Source organism: Pinus tabuliformis, chromosome 4_2 (genome assembly GCF_031772625.1).
Source record: "Pinus tabuliformis cultivar Carrire ecotype Pingquan chromosome 4_2, CPIR1, whole genome shotgun sequence".
Taxonomy (NCBI): domain Eukaryota; kingdom Viridiplantae; phylum Streptophyta; class Pinopsida; order Pinales; family Pinaceae; genus Pinus; species Pinus tabuliformis.
This window is the reverse complement of record NC_142304.1, coordinates 1031938716-1031955112: the sequence shown is the minus strand read 5'-3', so window position 1 is coordinate 1031955112 and position 16397 is coordinate 1031938716. Positions and strand designations below refer to the sequence as shown.

The window sequence follows — 16397 nt, the reverse complement described above, 5'->3', positions numbered from 1 at the left end:
TAATAGTTTTTACTTCATATAGTTAGAAAAGCAGTTAGATAATTTGAGCAGTTTCAAAAATCAACAACTGTTCCACAATGTATAAAAAGAGGAAAATTTACTAAGAAATGGTGGGAATTTTGGAGAACCCAAAGACTAGGCCACTGTATTCCTGATATCATTGTTGATTAATGAAAGGTTCAGAAGTTTCCATGAGTTGTTGCATATAATTTTGTAAGCTTCTCTGTCATGTTTCATGCTATGATTTCTTCTTTTCAAGTATAGTAATGAAGTTGTAGGTCTTTATTTGCTTATCTAGATAAAGTTAAAATTCCTTAAAAGAGCGCTCCTATACTTGAAGTTCCCACCTTCTTTCTAAGTTATAGATAATAGTTTCTATGAAAGACCAGCATATTATCTTTAACTTCTCCCAGAGTCACAGATGGTAGTTTCTGTGTTAAGCAGCATATTGTCTATGATTCAGTTCTCATTTCCATAATTCTTCTAAGTGATGGATAGTAGTTTCTGTGAAAGATCAGCATACTATCTTTAAATTTTCCTTCAAGCTTTATTCATTCATCATTTATATCTAGCAACAAATGGCATTCTGAGATGTTCTGGTCATACATGTACTAAGGGTTAAAGACCAAGTTTCCAAGTCCTTCATTTAAAGACACAACATATATCTAAGTGAAAAATAAGTGACAGTAAATAATATTTATTAATGTCTTAAGCACAATTTCCTGGCAGCTAGGAAATTGGTTTCTTAAGGAAGAACAGATGGGAAAATCGTGGGGTGATATCTGATTGGAAGAACGATAAGGGTACAAAAGAGGAGTGGCTTCACACTACTATAAAATGGAATAGGGACTCGTATGAAAAAGGGATTTAAACTCATCAAGATGCACATTTTTTTTCCATTCTAGCTGAGTGTCCAAAGTTTAACAATAAGGATAAGACAATTGTTATTGAATTTTTTGTTAAGCATGAGCATAAACTTGACTCCGATGGTGGATATGTGAAGCTAGTGAGTGGTGATATTGACCAAAATAAATTTTGTGGAGGTACACCTTACAACATCGTGTTTGGTCTAGACATATGTGGTTATAGTACATAAGAGTTTCATGTAATTCTTGGTCATGCTGGAAAGAACCATCATATTAAGAAGGGTGTATCCTATGAAACAAATCAACTTACTCATGTTTATACTTTTATTCTTTGCCCTAATGCTAATTACAACATTCTAATTGATAACAAGGATAAATATTCTGGAATTTTATACATCGATTGGATTATTTTTCCACAAAAACAAATTAAGGATCTTGATGCCTAAAAATAAGTTGGTCATAAACAATACAAAATTCCATAGAAATCACACAACAATATTGTAAGTATAACATTCCAATGCGAGTTCATAATATTGATATTTTTATGGAAGGTCTCTCAGCTTTAATTTGATTTAAATAATCTTTATAGTCGATGATATCCATATGGGGTGTAGAGCCCAGTTCTTATCTCTTCTTTTATGTCTTATAAAAATTAAAATTAAAATGTTTAGTACTTTTTAATTTAATATATTTATATATGGATTTGAAATGTACATATTAATTGATTATTATATTTTAGTTCAAATTTCAATGCGCTACAGTTTGGATGATCAAATAGTAATTGGGTCCAGATCAAATGGAGTTGTCATAATATCCCTGCTTCGATTGTAAGGTCATTGAAGCTTGTGTAGATGTAAATAAATTGATTCAAGGATGTATTGGTTTTTTGGAGTTCTGAATGTTTTATTATTATATAAAAATGGGTGATTTGAGATTTGTGTGTAAATTAGTCTAATATGTTTATAAAAGGCACCTAAGGCATCTTGGAAGATATTGGAGTGTGTGAATATGCTAAATAGCATGTTGCTTGAATTAAAATTGCAATAAGTTTCAACTTTGAATGTAAACGTGCAACATTGTCGCATGATGAAGTTAAGAGACAATGACATTGAAGGAAATTTAAAATTTTTGTGATGAACAAGCCAAAAAAGTGTGATCTAGTCCTTTGATTCATTATAATTTCACAGGATTCATCTTGGTGTAAGGAGCAGATGTTGTTTGGTTTTGGAGAAATATTGCATAGATAATTTCCTCACTATTTTTAGGCCTACTGGCAGTCCTTGAGCTTGAATTTCATCGACAGAGTTGATTACTGTTGAGGTGACTCTCACCTAATGTGAAACAACTCAGTTAAGGTGACTCTCAAAAGGGCCATGAAAGGTGATGGCCTTGAGTTGACTGCAGATGACAATGAAAGACATGATTTTTGCAAGGTATGAGAATTCGTAAATTTGTACAATGACGATGAGGGTAAGGTAGGCTAGGGTTAATTTTGTGATTTTGGCACACTTCTCGACAAATTTCTTGATATCGTCCCAGGTCCACATGTTATATTTTGGTTAGAAAAAGGAGGATGAAAAATTAGCTTTGGGATTGGCTGGGCTAAATAGTGTTTGCCCAACCAAGCTTGTAGAGGAAACAACTTCAGTGTAAAAATATAAATTTTGATTAAATGTTTCTTAATTTATTTATAATAGGGTTATGGGATTATTAAAAAATATTAAGGTAGGGTGGAGAGAGTTAATGTGAAGAATATAATGGGGTGGGGTGAAATGCGTTAATGTGCAAAAATCATACTTACTCATGTGACCCAAGATGTAATATAGGTAGCGTAAAGGTCCCAAGAGGAGTACAAGGTCAAACATCTTATTCATCTCCTTTTATTAAGCAAAGGTTACTCCCCTCACCCTTATAGGATGGGGTTGGGTAGAGTAAATATGCAAAACATAGTATTAATTTATGTTTTGCATGTTAACATGAGAGTGGGGGTCAGGGGGGTTAATTTTATTAGGTGGTTATTTAAAGTATATAACTTTCTTTTTATTTCATTTTTTATGTTTGTCAATATTGTTGGGATGGGGTCCCCTGGGTTAGTTTGGGGTTAGATAACCCAAATTTTGGTACAATTTTGTAAAAGATGTAAAGTCTCTGCGGTTTGTGGATGTGGAGCACGTAGATGTATAGGAGTCAAAAGGGGCTTAGCCCCTTGTTTTAAGTAAAGTTTTGAGTCGGTTTTGAGATTCACCAATGGTCCACAAACCATGGCATTATATGGAAAAGTCTATAAATAGTCGAGTCTTAGCGAAAGAAAGAGGTAACTAGATGGAAAAAAGATAGAGAATTGGGTTAATTGAAGGGTCTTGGGAAGCAGCTAAGGTAGGAAGGCTCTGCTTCCTACACTTAGATAGAGAATGAAAGGCTCCATAGCTGAGTGCACAGACCCCTGCAGATGTGTGCGCAAGGTAGTTTAAGTCTATAATCAATGAATTGAAGATCAATAAACGACAATTTTCCGAAGAATTACTAATTATTTATGTTATATATATTAATGCTATATGCTGTTGATAAATGACTCGTTTTATGAAATAATTGCTGAATGCCATGCGATTATCTTGAATCTATCTTAATAATGTACATAATGCATGTTTAAATACTTCCGCGAAGACTCTAGTGATTTCTCTTATGTTTACTGACGACTTAATTAGATCTACACAAACACCAATTTAGGACTGATTTCTGATGTGCATAAGTAGGTATCTCAAGTGGTAAAGGTCCGCAAGGACTGATCATACACCTTCGCCAAGGCCTAAAGACCACTTTAACAGAGTTACAGTAGCAAAGCCTAGGGATCTGTTGATCTACACGGAGACAAATCTAAGGTATTGGAAAACATCACACAAGTCTCTGGATGAAGAAACTTGGTTCTTGCATCCCTCCATATTGCTTCGGGTGAGATTGTAGCCTGCACTATGTGGTTTTTTGCTGAACGGGCCAGTAGTGTAGGGTTTTGTTGGTTGGTGCAGCTAACTCTAAATCTGGGTCAGGACCCCCTAAGCCAACAAATGATTTCATTGCCGAGACCAAGATCTACTTGAAAGATATGTGTGATGTCACATCATTTGAATCCAACCAAGAAAACAGGAATCCACACCTGTCAAAGGAAGAATGGTTGAATAGGTACCTGTATATAGAGATACACAAGATCTTCTTCTACACCTTCCCCATTGAATTGTATGAGTGGTTAGATAAGTTGACAGACAGCCAAGGAAGGTGGAAGCTCGATATTCCTATAGTGTGGACTCCAGAATTAGTGCAGCAACTAGAAGCCTCTGAAAACAAGATCGCATGGGTTGTCCATCATTGGCACAATCGAATTCTAGGAGGATTTGTTACAGAATTTGCAATTGATACCTCAGTCATCTATAGCGAAGCGGAGTGAAGATTCTTCAAGTGACTGTGAGGTAAGTACCTAAGATCATTGAATACTTGGATTAAAATGTTGTTATGTGAAAAATGGGTGATGCCATTACCTTGATGTTTGGAGCTATGCAGAGTGGACGATTCTTTAGAAAGCGTGAAGGATCCAAACCAGAGTATAGTCCATTGATTGGACCTCCTTCAAGCGACAATGAAGAGGTGGGGCAAACTACGCCACAAAGAGTTGTTCAACTAATCACTCAGGGGATTCCTAGAACAAACCATCCATCCACCCCACCTCCACCTCCACCTCCACAATTGCACCTTCTCCCACCCCTCCACCTCCACTTCCACCCTTCAACATGGGGAATGCAATGAAGATGTCAGTCTTCAAGGGCATAGGAAGTGAAGATCTAGAGCAGTCCTGGTTGATTGCAAACGTTGAATGAACAATGCAACAAATTACTGATGACAATATAAAGAAGGCCCAGTTGGTTACCAATTTTCAGGATCGTGTGCTAACTTGGTACATTAAGTTTTGTTCCGATAATCCTCTTGCAACACTAGCAGAGACTAAGACAACTTTCAAAAAAGAGTTTAGTAAACCAAAATCTAACTCACAGTCAGCAATTGGATTTAAAGAGATCATGATGAGGGTCGAGGAGATGCCTTGGGAATTTGATCAGAGGTTGAAGTGTTAGTTCAAAGAGGCTAACATGCAGATCATAGATAGCCAGCATCATGAATGGTTTATATCGTCACTCTTTCCTCACTTCAGAATTGCTCTGTCACAGTAGTAGATAGAAACACAGGCAGAATCCTTGGAGATCACGATGAGGCTACATCCATCACCTATTCAAAATAAAAACCTGGGAGTATAGTAGATCCACTCATAGTTAGAGAGCTTACACTTAGAAATACAAACTTTGAAGAAAGACAAAGAGCTTAAACCAGAATCACACATAGAAGTCTGGTGCTTGAAGTGCAAGGGCCATAGGCATGATAAAGATCATTATCCCATGTACGCAAATTATATTACAAGAGGAGGACAATTCCCCTAAAGCTAGAAGCCCTTGCAGGGCCGAGCATGGGGGCTCCACCGTGGTGCGCCATTTTTCAAGTTACTGGGAAACTTGCGACATATAATTTCCATTTACTTCAAAAGTTCATTCAGACACCCCAGCAATTGTTTTGTAATTTCTGCAAATCTTTGGGCCACAATGAGCACCACTTTCGAAGCTATGAGTTGATGATGGAAAGAACCCCTATGTGCCATATGCAAGAAGAAACTCAGCCTCTAGATCAAGGTAATGGAGGAGTGCGTGGAGGATATCAAGGTGAAGGATGGGGCTGAGGAGGAGTTGGACCTAGTAGAGGTTGCATGCATATTATCTGCTACAACTGCACACAGTTGGGGCACTATGTGCGAGATTGCAAGAATCCTACACACCCATCATGTCAATATTGCAGACAGTTTGACCATCCTATAGAAGAATTTCCATTACTAATAGCTAAAACGAAAGAGAAGAAAATGCAGCCTGAGCAGCCTACACAGAATTTACAGATGATGAGGGTTGAGCCCCGCGAGGAAGATCAAAGCATTAATATTGTGCTAAGAAGTGGAATGATGACTGGCACTAATAAAGGTAAATAGCTTGAAGAAGAGGGATGGGTCTGCAAAGCACCAAAGAAAGAAGCTGGCTTTGATTTGGATCGCGCTAAGGAAACATTTATGGAAGCCAAGAAGAGCTTCGCTGAGGCCTCCACCTCAGGAAGCCAAGACAAGATGCAAGAAATTAGCACGCCTGCAGAGGTTGATCCTTCTATACTCACTACGTTTTTGGAAACTTGCATGAAGTTGTTGTGCGATAGCAAGGCTGTGGAAGGCCTGCAGGAATTAATAAATAAATGCACCAGCAAAGAGAAAGCCCCTGATGAACACCGCGTGGTCAGAAAGATTGGAAAGCATAAGGCACGAACATGGCGAGAGATGAGGCTAATTGCGCAGATAACTGATTATGAAATGGATCAAGTCATCTTGGATCTGGGGTCCAATGCGAATTTTTTCGGAAACATACATGGGAAAGGATGGATAGGCTTGCGCTGCAGTGGTCTCAGATTCAACTTAGGATGGCGAACCAGCATAAAATCATCCCGATGGGATGATTATATGGTGTAACAATGGATATTGAAGGTGCGAGTGCGGTGGCATCCTTTGAAGTTATAGAAATTTTTTATCACAGTAATCCTTACCCCACGCTCCTGGGAATTTACTGGGCTATTGATATGAATGGGGTCATTAATTTGAAGAAAAGAACAATGTCGTTTGAAAGAAAGTTGCTTCAGGTTATAGTGCCACTAGATCTTGCAGAAGGGGCGTGCTATACTGAACCAGTCCGCGATTATGAAGAAAGTGATGATGAACTAGATCAAATTTACAAGATAACAGTGAGATCAAGACTGGATCAATCTGACGATAGATGGATGGATTGCATGGGACCAAGAGAGTTCCTGCACCTCTGATTCAGACAAGGAGTTAGAGAATTGGTAGAACCACTTACATGAAGTTTCTAGATTATGATGTAATATGATGACAAAGGCTCTACGCTGTTTTTTGTTAGAGGTAAGAAAATTACCCTATTATGATGGTTTAACTAACGTAGATCTATTTTTTGAGGAATTTGAGTGTGAAGTCCCTGAGGAGCCCTTCCAAGAATTAGATTTATCACTGCACTCTACACCTACACAATGGTGGGGTACGCATAAGGATAGTTTTGTTGGATGGCGAGATTACAGAAGAATGATGAAGCTATGGTTTGGGCATGCTAACACCAGAATAATTGAGAAGTATAATGGAAGGGGTGATCCGCATGATCACCTAGAAAAATGGACTAAGGCATGGGGCACATAACATCAGCTAGAATGGGTACGCATATTTTTCATACCTTCGACACAAATCCCATGAATTGGTATTTGGAAACAGAGCTATGCCATGGCACGAAGGAATGGGATGTATTGAAGGGAGGATTCTTATTGACTTTTAGTTTTGAGGACAGGTTTGCAAGCATCGATGAAGCACTGCAAGAAATTAAAGCGGTTATCTTCATAACGTTGAAGGAACCTATGGAATGGACCCAACCAGACTGGAGCACCCAACTGTGCCACACATTGGAATGCTATAATGTGACCATTGAATAAGAAGAAGAAGACCCAAGGAACATCAATATTCCAGAGGCAGAAGGGCATCATGAAGTCAAAGGACCACAAATAGAAAAATCTGACATCTCTGCACCTTTGAAAACAAATCAAGTAAACATTGGCACTGAGGAAGAGCTGAAGTTCGCGAAAATTGGAGATTACTGGGATGATGTTACCGTAGATAAAGTTGTTGAATTACTCCGTGAATACCAGGATCTCTTTCCCACTAAGTTTTCATATCTAAAGGGAATAATCAGTGATTTGGGCATTATGAAGATCACACTAAAGTCAGACTCGAAGCTTGTTGAATAGAGGCCTTACCGCCTTACCGCTAGGTATAAGGAAAAGGTTCGCCAGGAGCTGGGTAAGATGCTAGAGGCAGGCATCATAGAACCTATTGATGAATCCAATTGGGTGAGCTCGATGGTGGTTCAAGAGAATAAAAAAAAATTTGAAATAAAGATCTGTGTAGATCTGCAAAAGCTTAACGATGCATATGTTCACGATCCATTTCCAACGCCATTTACAAACAAAGTGTTAGAAAATGTTGGAGGGCAGGAGGCCTATTCCTTTACTGATGGGTTTTCAGGGTATCATCAAATTAAGATCGAGCCAGAGGATAGGAGCAAAACGACCTTCGTGGCGGAGTGTGGTTATTTCCAATACACTGTGATGCCATTTGGACTAAAGAATGCACCTGCAATATTTTCCCGTGTCGTCATAGCAGCATTCAAGGAGTTCATTAATAAGTTTTTGGAGGTATACTTTGATGATTGGATAGTGTCTGGATTAGTGAAGTGAAATGTGGCAAGTCTATGCCTGATGTTGGATACATGTCGCAGATACCAGATCGCGTTCAAGCAAGGATTGATGGTGGACCCTGCAAAGATCATGGCAATTGTGAATTTGGAGGCTCCTAGGAACATCAAGCAGCTGCATGCGATGCTGGGACATACAGGATACTATAGAAAATTTATCAAAGCTTATGTTCAAATTACTCCTCCCATGGAGAAACTGTTAAAGAAGGACGCGATATTTTGTTGGGATGAAGAATATTAGTGCAGCTTGTATGTGTTGAAAGAAAATATGGCCACTGCACTGATCTTGGTATTCCCTGATTGGAAAAAGGAGTTTCATGTACATGTGGATGCCTCTTGCATTGCGTTGGGTGTAGTGCTAACGTAGGCCGGTGAAGGAGAAATGGACCATCCTATATCCTTCACAAGTAGGAAGTTATCGAAGGCCGAGAAAAATTATTCAACGGTTGTGCGCGATGGACTGGCCATGGTGTACGCACTGCAAAAATTCAGGCACTATCTGTTAGGAGGGAATTTCAAGATGCATACAAATCATTCTGCCTTGAAATATCTGGTCAACAAGCCTGTGTTGGGGGGGGAAGATCTACAGATGGTTGCTATTATTTCAAGAGTATGACTTTGAATTCATTGTGAAGCTAGGAAGGTTAAATGTGGGACCTGACCATCTGTCACGAATCGAAATAGGAGAAGAACCTAATAGTTTAGAGGAAGGGTTTCCAGATGCACATCTCTTTGTAGTGCACGTAGCAGATGACCATTTTGCAGACATTGTTCACTTCTTGACTAGGAGGATGACACTGGAAGGATACACAAGTCAGTAGAAGAAGGAATTAGTAGTGCGTGCAGCTGATTTTTTAGTTATTGTGGGACATTTGTATAAAATGGGTGCAGATGAAATATTGCAAAGATATGTGTCAGAATTTGAGCCAGACAACATTCTTGTTGAAGTTCATGGGGGAGCTACAAGAGGCCATTATGCAAGCAAAGCAACTGCGCAAAATATTTTGTGCGCAGGTCTATGGTGGCCAAAATTGCGTAAAGATTCCAACACATACTGTAAGGCATGTGATGCCTGTCAAAGAACTGACAGACCGTCGGGAAGGGATGAGTTACCACTACATCCTCAGGTGTCCTTGCAGGCATTTGAGAAGTGGGCAATTGATTTTGTTGGGCCAATTTAGCCCCGTGGAAGGAAAATGGGTGTGCGTTATATTATCACTGCAATAGAATATTTAACCAGATGGGTAGAAGCACAGCCGTTCAAGGATTGTACAGGGACTACAGCTGCAAAATTCTTGTTCAAGTATGTCTTAACAAGGTTTGGATGCCCAAAAGTGTTGATGAGTGACATGGGTACACAATTTCTGAATGAAATGATCAATGTGTTGACTAAGGAATTCTAGGTCTACCATCAGAAGAGTACACCATATCACCCATAGGAAAACAAAACTGTTGAGGCCTTTAACAAGATTTTGAAGAACACACTGACAAAGATCTGCAACAAACAGTGGAATGACTGGGATGTACACGTACCTGCAATGTTGTGGGCTTACTACTTGTAAGAAGCTGACAGGACAAACGTCATTTAGATTGGTCTATGGGGTCGAAGCTATAATGCCAATGGAATATATTGTGCCTAGTATGCATGTAGCAGCTTTGACGGATATGGTAGATCACGAGGCCTTGGAGGAATGGCTCGCGCAACTGATGGAGCTCGAAGAAGATCGATTTTTGGCAGGATTCTATCAACAACTACAGAAGGAACATGAAAAGGCATGTCATGATCACCATATAAAGCTTCACACGTTCAAGGTAAACGATCTTGTCTTGTTATATGATAGTAAATTCATTAAATTTCCAAGTAAATTTTAGATGCATTGGTTAGGGCCATATATTGTCAAAGAAATTACAGATGGAGGCGCAATTCAACTCACGAAGCTGAATGGGGAACCCTTCTTGGTAAGAGTGAATGGGAGGATGTTGAAGTTGTATATAGGGGATCCTATGCAATGACTATATGGCAATAGGATAGTCTTAATGCTCCAGGCAGTTGCAAGGGATCACAGGACTATAAACTACACTGCCCAGCTTGAAGGACAAAGCAGCGAGCAGGCTGTGCAGAAAATGGTGAAGATGCGAAAAATGAAGCCGCACTCAAGAAGCTACACCATGGGGGGAGATACCATGTAGTTCAGCGGGAAAATGACTGTTAGATTTACTATTCATGACTTGATGGCCAGAAAATGGTTAAGCGGAGTGGGGTGGCGGAAATTAAGGCATAAATATTTAAATATCTGCCACAAAAACAACATGTATTATCAAAATTTGGGGGAAATGGTCGGATTTGAATTCAAAGGAACCTATAAATATGGCATGTTGGCCTACAAGAAAACACTTTGCTGTCTGAGAATTACAATTGAGTGTTATTGCCTTCTTTGGATGAATCTACTGAAACTGTTAGTGGTGACGATGCTGTCTCTAACACAGTAGCCCCGGAAGTTGTAATTATGGAAGCTCCAGCTATTGCGCCTATGGTACCGAGGCATCCTAGGCCGAAGCACACCCCTACCAAAGAAAAAAAACTAGCCAAGACAAACAATCCGTGAAGGAGAAGCAGAAGAAGGTGCCGTTGCGCACGTCACTGAGGAAGCATACCAAAACATAGGCGAAGCAGAAAAAGGATAAATAGCTTAAGCAGGTGGTGAACTTTGAGGAAGAAGAACTCCACGACATCGAGGATGTGGATGCCAAAGGGATCAAACCTAGGATGAGGCTGCCAGAGTATATCCCTTCGCAGAAGGGAAAAGCAAAGGTCACAAAGGACCTTGATACTAGGAAGTTTACAGTATCCACACCCCTACTTCCTAAGTAGGTCCCCTTTGAAGGTCCTCGTCTCGAGCGGATTCCATTGTTAAAGATGGAGGATTAGGACCTCATGAACCACATTAAGTTTCAACATTTGGTAGTAGATAAATATATGTGAAAGATCTATTACAAAGAAACGTGTGTTATAGAATTAGAGCTAATGGAATGGGTCCGCAGAGTTGAGTTGTCAGGATTGTTGAACATGCTACTAGACCCACATTATCACTGCTCTAACATCAATATTGTGTGTGTGCGCCAGCTCCTCACGTTGGTGCATGATGGGTGCTTATGGCTAGGAGAGCCTATCCCCATCACGGACATGTTCATTCATAAAATCACGTGACTGCCTTACAAAAGTGCGAACCCTGCTAAGGAGTTTGGAGGTAAGACTGGGGAGAAAGAGCTTACAGACAAAATGAATAAGGAATACGACCTCCTCAAGAAGTTGTGAGGGTATTCCATTATCTCTATTTCAGATCAGGAAGTTCAATTTGCTGCCCAGATTCTAGCAGGAAAGGTTATGAGAAAATGTCGTGCAGACGAAGTTCCAGCCCCAATAGTTTCACTTGCTTCATAGTGCATGAAAAGGCATACAATTTAATTGGGCCATGTACTTTTGTCATGAGTTCCTAATGAACTGTTGTGAGGCCCAGGAGGAAACCAAGTCATTCCACTACGCTTGGTTGTTGTTATCAATTGTGCTCGTTGCATGGAGATCGTTGGAGGATAGCCAATTTCCTCCTCTCGAGGAAGGATTGTCAAAGGCCACAAAATTCACTTCTTTATGGTCTACAAAGGATGCCACGTGGATTACAGAAAAAAAAAAAAGAAGAAGAAGAAGAAGAAGAAGATATTTTGGACTTTTATGGAAATGGATCTCCATATGGAAATCAATTAGTGTACAAGGTTGTCCCCAACCTTGTTCATGCAGCTGTCAGCCTACCCGGCGTTCAAGGTTGGCTTCCACAGAGTCTATATCCAAGCACGGAAGGATCCAGAGTAGAAATGGCATTAGTTGCCCTTTTTGGTGTCAAAAATGACATGCAGGAGATCATAGGATTATGGCCTACAGAGTGGTGTGCACTGTCAGAATTATATGTTGGAACAAGCATGGGCACGGAAAGTTTGGTTGTGCAGAAAATAAAGGAGGCCACTCAGTGTTGATTTTGGATAGCATTAGATGTGCTCTAGCCATGAAAATGGGTGGAGAGGATAAACCACATGAGATCTCTAAGACCCAGAAATGGTTTGGGCAGATTCTAACTAGTTTGGGAGATATTAAAATAATTAATATTTTTAATGGAGTTCCTAAGTCTAAACTTAGGAAAAATAAAATATTAATGGGTATTAATATAAAACTAGGTTAGAAGGTTCCAAAAGTCATGGATCAAGCCAAATCTAATCTTAGCCATTGATTAGAGATTTAATCCTGGCCGTTGAAAGATCAACAGGAAAAGTATAAGAAGAGGCTTGAGGGTCAGTTGGAGAACATACTGAGGGAGACCAGTTAGTTCAATTTCTAGAGCGGGGTTAGCTGAGAAATTCTAACTAGTCGTCTGGATAGCAGCAAGAGGCAGCAAGTATGGAATAGAGAGTTGGGAATAGCACCGAGGGAACAATACAGATGCTAGAGAGGAAGACATAGAGCCTCTTAGGCAGATATAGAGGCTGCAGACTGCGCAGTCACTGGAGGGTCTGCGTGGGTGATGCAGAGAGGCCCAGTGCTGACTCAGAGAGGCAGGGGCTGATGCAGAGGGTCTGGAAGCTATGCAGAGGTCATCCATGCTAATGCTGAGACTGGGGGAACTACTGAGGAATTTTCTCTCTATTGGGTAAGCCAGTTTGGGACCCAGTTGTACTGAAGAATTGCTGAATAATAAAATCCTCCCTTGCTACACTGTTTTCCCAAATTGGGTTTTTCCGGGGACTGATTGTCCAAAATATTTGTGTCGATGTGTTAATTCTTGTGCATCTATTTCTTTCTGTATTATGATGTGATATATGTAGCAGAATTTATTTTAATGTTTATTGAAGGGTTTTCGTAAATAACTTATTGGGAAATAAGTAGGTAAAATAAATCAGTTGTTGCAGTGATAGACTTTTCACATGGTATCAAAGAAAGTAATCAAAGATAGGAAGGGAAAATCAATTATGGGTCGAGACCATGATGCAAAGGCATCTACGTCAAGAGACTCACACAAATTTTCAGAAAATTGCACAAGAGAAAGTGATTTCGATTTCTCTATGTTGGCTTCCAGGCTGGAAGAAGAAGTGGCTTGTGTGACTAGCTCCACATCATTAGAGGTATGGTATATAGACAAAGGGAACTCTTGGCATATGATGGGAATCCAGGAATGTTTCTTAGATTATCAGGAGGAGAAGCTAAACTTTTAGATCACCATGGGGAACAAGGAAAAATGTGCTCCAGTAGGGAGGAGTACCATAGTTTTTCAAACAAAAACAGTACAGCAGTTTCGTGCTACCAATGTGATGCATGTACCAGAATTAGGGATGATCTTACTTTTTGTGTCACAAATTTAAGGCAAAGGCTATGAAATTTTCTTCATCAAGGAGAAAGTATACGTCAAACACCCAAGGTAGAAAAAGAAAGTGCAGATTGGGATCAAAAGTAACAGGTTGTACAAACTACAACTAGAATCACCAATGGCACTAATAGGCAGTCATGGAGACAAGGATTTAAATGAACTATGGCATAGAATAATGGAACATTTGCACCATGGGGCTCTGAGAATTATCAGGAGCACTGTAACACAAGTTCCATATCTTAGTACGGAATGAGATGATGTATGTAGAGGATGTGCTCTAGGAAGGTATGTCAAGGCAACATTTCCTAGAAGTAAGAATAGGGCCAAGAGTGTGCTAGGATTGATACACTTCGATCTCTGTGGATCCATGTCCACTAAACCTTTTAGTGGTACCGAGTACTTCCTTACCTTCATTGATGACTACTCAAGGAAAACTTGGATTTATTTTCTGAAAACCAAGGATGAGGTTTTCTATTGATTCAAAGAGTTCAAGGCTCTGGTGGAGAATGTGACTGGGAAGAAAATAATTTTTTTGCTCTTAGATAATGGTGGAGAGTATGTCGATAAGGACTTCACTGATTTTTGCACTAAGGAGGCATCAGAAGAGAGTGGACAGCTCCGTACAATCCGGAGCAGAATGGAGTAGCAGAAAGAAAGAACAGGACTATTGTAGAAGTAGTTAGGGCCATGATGTATGATTAGGATATGCCAAAATTCCTGTGGGAAGAAGCATGCAACACAACAGTCTATGTTCAGAATAGAACTCCTCATCGGGCATTGGGCAAGATTACTCCAGAGAAAGTCTTCACAGGGAAGACACCTGAAGTCAGTCATTTCAAGATATTTGGGAGCTTAGCATATTGCCGCATACACGAGGAAAAGAGGAAGAAGCTGGATCAAACTGCAGAGAAAGGATATCTAGTGGGATATAGCGAGAATGCTAAGCCATACAAAATCTATATTCTAGGGAGTAGGAAGGTAGTAGTTCAGTGAGATGTGAACTTCATGGAAGACAGGGCTTTCAAAAAATCTCGAAAAATGCCTTCCGAGGAGCAGTCAAAATAGGAACTGTTGGTCAAACCTCTTCAACCAACAGAAGAAGATAATTCTTCCTCGGGTCAAGACGAATCATAGGATGAGAAGGAGCCAACAGAAGCACCTACTAGCAGAGGAAGAACGAGTAGGGAACTTCGTTAGATTCTAGGAGATATGGAGGACTTCATCGGTGCGCCAAGTAATAATAAGAGGGAGCGAAAACAACCAGATAGATATCAGGAATTAGTAGCTCAAGATGGGGAGCCTGCCAGTTTTCAGGAGATAGCTCAACATCAAGTTTGCCTGGATGTCATGGTAGAGGAGTACAATTCCATAATGGTGAACATTGTCTGGGAGGTAGTACAAAGGCCTCAAGACAGATTAGTGGTAGGTTTGAGATGGATCTACAAGATTAAGCATGTTGCAGATGGAAATGTTGAGAAATACAAAGCCAGGTTTGTGGCTAAGGGGTATGCTCAAAAGGAAGGAATTGACTATGAATAGACCTTCGCCCCGGTATCCAGGTATATATCTATTAGAACTGTGATATCTCTTGCAGCATAAATGGGGTGGGAGATTCATCAAATGGATGTCAAAACATCATTTCTAAACGGTGTGATAGAAGAAGAGGTATACATTGAACAACTAGAGCACTTTGAGACACATGAGAAAAATTCTCATGTAAGCAGATTGAAGAAATCCTTGTATGGGCTGAAACAGGCACTTAGAGTGTGGTATGGGCGAATCAATGGCTACTTGCAGAAAATGGGATTTGTCAAGAGTGACGTAGATCCAAATCTCTACTATTTGTTTGTAGAGAATGAGCCTCTAATCTTAGTATTATATTTGGATGATCTCTTCCTGACAGGATCATTTAGGCTCATAGTGTACTGCAAGAAGAATCTAGCCACGAAATTCGACATGAAGGATTTGGGACAAATGTATTATTTGCTAGGGTTGGAATTTTGGCAGCAAAAGGGGGAGATATTCCTTGGGCAAGGGAGATATGATACAGAAATCCTGAAGAGATTCAAGATGGAGGACTGTAGACCCATGGCTACTCCAATGATAACCAACTGGAAGAAGATTGATGCATCGGAAGACAAATATGTTGATCCCACCTTATACAGGTAGCTCATAGTGTCCCTGATGTATCTAGTCAATACCAAGCCAAACATTTGCTACGCTGTCAACGCCCTCAGTCGGTTCATGGTGGAGCCGAAGAGGGTGCACTTGAAAGTAGCCAAGCATGTTCTTAGATATTTACAGGGAATAGTTGATTATGGACTCTTGTATACTAGGGGTAAGGATATCAGATTGAGTGGGTTTACTGATGCAGATTGGGAAGGAAGTTTAGTGGATCTGAAAAGTACCTCTAGGTGCTATTTCAACATTGGATCAGGAATGACCTCCTAGTGCAGTAGGAATAAAAATACATGGCTTTGATCTCATCTGAGGAAGAATATATGGCTGCAAGCACAGCTTTGTGCGAGGCCATATGGCTTATAAAACTCCTTTTGAACCTATTCAGAAGAAAGATTGATCCGACCAGGATCATGTGTGATAATCATAGTTGCATGAAGCTCTCTGAGAATCCAATGTTTCATGATTGGTCAAAACATATTGATATCCGGTGTCACTTTGTCAGAGAC

General features: G+C 40.0%; 1 pseudogene; it reads left to right on the top strand.

The window, feature by feature from the left end:
• Nucleotides 1–1312, top strand: part of LOC149173140 (calreticulin-like) — a 7806-nt pseudogene extending 6494 nt beyond the window's left edge.
• Nucleotides 1313–16397: the final 15085 nt, after the last annotated feature.